Here is a 6,142-nt window from a genome sequence, read left to right as displayed (position 1 = left end):
GAAGCTAATAACTTTGAGATTAAACCCGCAATCATATCTATGGTGCAGCAGAACCAATTTGGTGGAGGACCTCATGAGGACCCTAATCAACACTTAGAGGTCTTTTATGAAATATGTGGTACCATGAAAATGAATGGAGTTCCTTCAGATGCAGTTAGATTATTATTATTTGGGTTTTCTCTAAGAGATAGGGCAAAGCAATGGCTGAATTCTTTGGCCCCTAATAGCATCACCACTTGGGAGCAGTGTGAGCAACAGTTTCTTGATAAGTTCTATCCACCAAGCAAAACAGCTCATATGAGGAATTTAATTGCAAGCTTCAAGCAAACTGACTCAGAATCTCTTTTTGAAGCATGGGATAGATATAATAGTATGCTCAGACAATGCCCACATCATGGGTTGGAAAGATGGTTAGTGTTGCACACTTTTTACAATGGTATCAATTATCATACCAAAGTGTCCCTTGATTCAGCTGCTGGAGGGGCACTTATGAACAAAAGCTTAGATGAAGCCGAAGAAATCATTGAAAGTGTAGCACAAAATCATCATCAATGGGCAAATGAAAGAAGTGGTGGCTATTCCTCTGTAAACCAAACAATTAAAGCATCAGGGAAGTTTGATGTAGATGCAGTCACTCTTTTGTCTGCAAAATTGGACGCTTTTACAAAGAAATTTGAGAATATGGGGACTAGTGCTAATATGGTCAATGCTATTAGTACATCTTGTGAAGTATGTGGGAGTTCAGAGCATTTAAATGACTCATGTCCATTGGGAGCTATCACTGCACAAATCAATCAACTTGAACAATGTGATGCAATCATGAGTTACAATCAAAGGCAGAACAACCCATACTCAAATACTTATAACCCTGGATGGAAGAGTCATCCAAATTTTTCTTACAGAAATAATCAAGATCAAGGACCATCTATGGGGGCAAGACCAAATTCTCAAGCTGGGCAACAAAATTTTCAACATCTATCTTCTCAAGGCTTACCAAAGTCAAATGTTGAAAAGATGCTTGAAGAAATTATCTCAACTCAGAATGAAATGAAGCAAGATATAGCAAAGCTCATTCAGAGAATGGATAATTCTGAAAAGCATCAAAAGATTCAGGATAGTCAAATTGCCCAACTAGCTTCCTCATCATCCAAAGCACCAGGACAACTTCCAGGAAAACCTGATGTGAATCCTATGGAGCATTGCAATAGGATTGAGCTTAGGAGCGGACGGACCTTGGGAGACTCCCAAGTGACTGCTTCAAAAGGGATACAAAAAGAAGAAGAGCTCCCTCCTCCTATACCGAATCAGATTCAAGCTAATGAGGAGAGTACTATTGAGGTTGAAGAGACTCTTCCACTGAACCATCAGAGCAAGGCTGTCCCTTTTCCTCAGAGACTTACAATGCTCAAGAAGGATGAAGAATTTGGCAAGTTTCTAGAAAAGGTTAAGGAAATTTACGTAGAGGTACCTTTTATTGATGCTATTCTACAAATGCCTAGATTTGCCAAATTTCTGAAGGATCTCATGTCAAATAAGAGAAGAAGAGGAGAGGTCGAGACCATTGCGCTTAGTGAGGAATGTAGTGCTATTTTTGAGAAGAACACTTCTCCAAAACTGAAGGACCCAGGGAGCTTTTATATTCCTTGCAACATAGGAAAAGAATTTTTTGAAAAAGCTTTTTGTGATTTGGGGGCGAGTGTTAGCCTCATTCCCTATTCAATTTGTAATAAATTAGGTCTCAAAAACATTAAACTTACTACTATGGCACTTCAACTTGCCGATCATTCCTGCAGGTACCCTTTGGGTATTATAGAGGATGTGCCGGTAGAGGTGGATGGGAATATTATTCCCACAGATTTTGTCGTGTTGGACATGGAAGAGGACCCTAGGATTCCTATCATATTAGGAAGACCTTTCCTTGCTACAGCTGGAGCTATAATTGATGTCAAAAATCATAAGCTTTCTTTGGTAATTGGTAAGGAAAAGTTGGAATATGATTTATCTAATATCTCTAACCATGTCTCGTCTCTTTTAAATGCTTGTAGCAGGACAAGCATTTATAAACTTGAGGAATGGAATTTCCATCCTCATGGAAGGCCACCAAATGAAGGAGACAATGTGGTGGAAGATGTTGGGAGAAGATCTCCCAACGGAAACGAAAAGTATATCTGTCCTCCAAGGGCGAGGAAAAGGAGCGAATGATTAAGTTTGGTCGAGCTAAAGACCTTAAACAAGCGCTTCTTGGGAGGCAACCCAAGGGTTCTTTTAGTTAGTTTTGATTTGTATTGTAATTTCTTTTAGTTTGATGCATTCTTTTGATTCTGTTTTCAGGTTAGGTGCAAAACAGACGGCCGTGTGCTATACACGGCCAGGCAAAGGTTGCAGAGAAGGGAAGTGTTTGGGCCGTGTCATCCAGACACGGCCGTGTGGGATCTCCCGAGGAGAAAAAGGTATAGGCCGTGTCATAGACTTGGCCGTGCAAAGAATCCCGAGAGGAAAGATGGAGAGGCCGTGTCCCAGACACGGCCGTGCGAGGAATCCAGAGAAGGAAGAGGGGGAGGCCGTGTGGATCTACACGGCCCGTGCAAAGAATCCCGAGAGGAAAGATGGGGGGGCCGTGTAGATCTACACGGCCCGTGTAGGAGAACTACTAAAATCTACCTCCTACCTCACACGGCCAGATCTTGGCCGTGTTCCGCACACCCCCAACTCTCCAAAACATATCTTTCTCTCCCAATTTCTTAAAAACTCCTCTCTAATCTCTCAAGATCTTTTAGATTCTATTCTCCTCCTCTCTAAGACTTGGACTTTTGTTCTCTTAACCTAAGATCTGTTGTTCTTTGAAGTTTCATTCTTTGAGTTCCACCACTCTAGATAATTCTTCCCCTATCTAAACTCATCAAGATGTCTAATATTTTGAAGAGATTGCGCAAAGGAGGTGGTGGATCTAGTGGAGACAAAGAGAAGGAGCCATCAAGAGACAAAGGAAAACAACCAGTGAAGGGCAGAGGCAAAAGGACTTCACGCGACGAAGGTAATGACAATGAATTCAATATTGTGTTTAGAAATGATGATCAAGTAACTAGATTTGCAATTCTTGTCAATAGAAAGATAGTGTGTACTAGATATATGGACCCAACTGTTCTTGATATGCTTGGAATTAGGGAAGATGTAGATTTGATGATTGGGTTTTTGGACTGGAGTGATATTATGTACACACATTTGCCAACATATCCTCGTCTTGTTTTGGAATTTTTAAGTTCATTGGATGTCCATTTTACTAATGAAGATGATTATTATGGAAAAATCTCTTTTAGATTAATGAATCAAGAATTTCTATGGGCATTTAGTGACTTTAATTCTTGTTTTGGAATAACCACCGGTAGCCCTCGTAGGTTTGACCCAAGGTTTAATTGGAATCATTTTTGGAATGCAATAACTGGGTTAGATCAACCTTATGAGCCTTCAAGAGCTAAGGCCTCCCATATGCAAAACCCCATCTTTAGGTATCTACATAGAGTCATGAGTAAAACTATTTTTGGTAGGGGAGAGAGTGATGGGGTAGTTAAGAAGATAGAGCTTTATGCTTTATGGGTTATGCTTTATAAGGTTGAATTTGACTCTGGTTTTCATTTTGTTCAAACCTTATTGAGATCAGCTAGGGCATCATCGGGATCAATTGTTTTTGGTGGTTTGATTACCCGAATAGCTTGTAATTTAAATCTTGATGTTGATGGGTTGGAAATAATTCATGGTAATGACATGATTGACATTGATACATGTCTTGCTATGAAAATGATCGTTCGGGATGAGAATGGTTTCGCGTTTCCTAGGAGGAGTGGTTCTCCTTTACCACTTCCTTTTCCTGAACGAACTACTATTCGTAACTGGGCTAATTGGGTAATTTCTGAGTTAGATTTTGAGGATAACCCTTCTATACCTGGAGACACTGAGCCACATAATGAACCCTCGTCATCTGGACATATGCAGCCTTCTAGTTTTATGGAGCCTGCTAGGCATTCTTTTGCATATGGCACGGGATCTTCTAGGTTTGATTTTTCAGATTTTCGTACGTCTCTAGAATCACTTCATGAGAAGCAAGATTCCCAACGAAAAATGTTGGAGGGGCGCTTCTCTTTATCTGATGATCAGTTTAGGGAGGTACAAAATCATTTTCAGTTTACGAGGAATTTTCAGGGTCAAGTGGCTGAGTTTGTGCAGGATTATGATACTGATCAGGCTAGGATGAGAGATTTTATGCAGAATATGACGCTTACTAGCCAACAAGTTGATGCTTTATATGAGTATCATAGATCTTTGGGTGAGATTCCAGGTTTTCCTAGTTTTCCTATTGGCCAACCACGTCGTAGACCTCCTTTCCCTCGTCCACCTCCACCTCCTCCACCATACTGATTTCATCGGGACGATGAAAGATTTAAGTCTGGGGGGGTGTCATGTATTGGTGTCATGTATTGTTTAGTTTGGTCTTCAGTTTTTGGTTTTTGATTAGTTTTTCATGTTGGTTCTTATTTTCATTGCTTGTTGCTTTATTTTGCTTGTTTTTGAAATAATCATGGCAAAAAAAATTTTTTTTGAGAACATCAAATCTTCACTTATATGCTTTCTTGGATTCAAGTGAAATGTTAGCACGATTATTGTCTCAATTCATGATGTTCGCATGATGCTACTAGTAAACTTTGTGTAGTTCTTTTTTCTATCTTGGGAAGCATTAATAAGCTAAGAATCTTATGGTGATGAGTTTTAGTTTTGGTTCAACCTTAAGGATTTTATCTTCACAACACTTGTGCTTGATGCTTGAATAGTTGATGTCATTGAAATAGTCGTGATTCATCTTGTTTGCTTAGTACTTGGTTTCCATGGTGATTTCTCAACTTTCATTTTGGTTACTGGATGTGGCTCAAATCATTAAAGCTCATTTGGAAAAATCAAAATATCCCAACATGTGTGCTAAAAGTACATTTGTGAATAAGTTTTGCACAATGCAAACACTTATAAAAAAAAACACAATAAAGGATATAAAAAATAGTTGTCATGAGTGGAATCTAGCAAGTCACCCCTTTGAGACCGAGTTAGGTTACTGGGGAAATGACTGTTTAGCTTCTCTTGAGATTGAGCACACCTTTGAGACCTTGGGTTAGTTGAGAAATATGAACCAAGTGAATGGTAAGTAAGTGCCTATCACTGGTTACTTGTCTTTCATTGGAAACATTAGGAATTCAAATTTGATGACGACTTGACTAGGACATGGATTGAAACTTGAAGGGTGTTGAGTTACTTTTACACTGCGCACAAGATTCTTATGCTTGAACCATACTTTACTTGTTTCCATGATCATGCCTGTTAATGAAACTTTTTGATAGAATTAGGAAAGTGCACTGGGTTTTATGAATGTGTTGTAGAACATATGAATTTAGACTGCAGCATTTTTCTTGAGGACAAGCAAAGGTTTAAGTCTGGGGGTGTGATGTGCGTAGATTATATACTCCTTTATGCATGTTTTTACGCACATTTACATACTTTGAGCATGCTTGATCTATGCATTTTTATACTCCCAGCTTTCCTTTTAGCATATTTACTCTTTTGGTTCGGAGATCTGCTTTTTGTGCATTTTCTGTACACAGGAGTCGATTTGGTGAAGAATCTACATCTTTGGGCATGCATTGGAGGAAACGAAGGGAGAAAGCACCGGGCCGTGTACCTCACACGGCCCTGCACTGGTATGGAGCTCGGGCCGTGTGGAGTTTGGCACCAACAGAAGAGGAAGATGACATGGCCGTGTGGACCTCGCACGGCCGTGTCAAGATTTGAAGCCAACTAGAGCAGAAGCCTTACATGGCCGTGTGGATCTACACGGCCGTGTGAGACTTCCAGAGACCAAGCGGTGTGGGTGTGCGGCCTGCAGTGTAGCATTTCCAGAGAGCGAAGGGTTCGGCCGTGCAGGTTTGGCAGAGAGGGAACTGGACATGGCCGTGTGAATCTCACACGGCCGTGTCATGGGGCCGTGTGGCGCCCGATTCCCTCCTCTATTTAAACCCTTCTTCATGAATTGAAAGGGGATCTCTCCCCCTTTGGGAGAAAGCAAGATTTGGTGGTTTCCTCCCATTCTTGGGAGGATTTCTGG

The 6,142-nt window shown here is 40.6% G+C and overlaps 1 non-coding gene across 1 annotated transcript; it reads right to left on the bottom strand.

Annotated features, from left to right (window-relative positions):
- Window positions 1–295: 295 nt before the first annotated feature.
- On the bottom strand, window positions 296–401 carry LOC122030698. The gene has a single exon (XR_006125554.1). It is a non-coding gene; the product is annotated as a small nucleolar RNA R71 (small nucleolar RNA).
- Window positions 402–6,142: the final 5,741 nt, after the last annotated feature.

This window comes from Zingiber officinale, chromosome 10B, assembly GCF_018446385.1.
Source record: "Zingiber officinale cultivar Zhangliang chromosome 10B, Zo_v1.1, whole genome shotgun sequence".
Lineage (NCBI taxonomy): Eukaryota > Viridiplantae > Streptophyta > Magnoliopsida > Zingiberales > Zingiberaceae > Zingiber > Zingiber officinale.
Note: the sequence above shows the minus strand (reverse complement) of the source record. Positions and strands in the feature narration are given on the sequence as shown.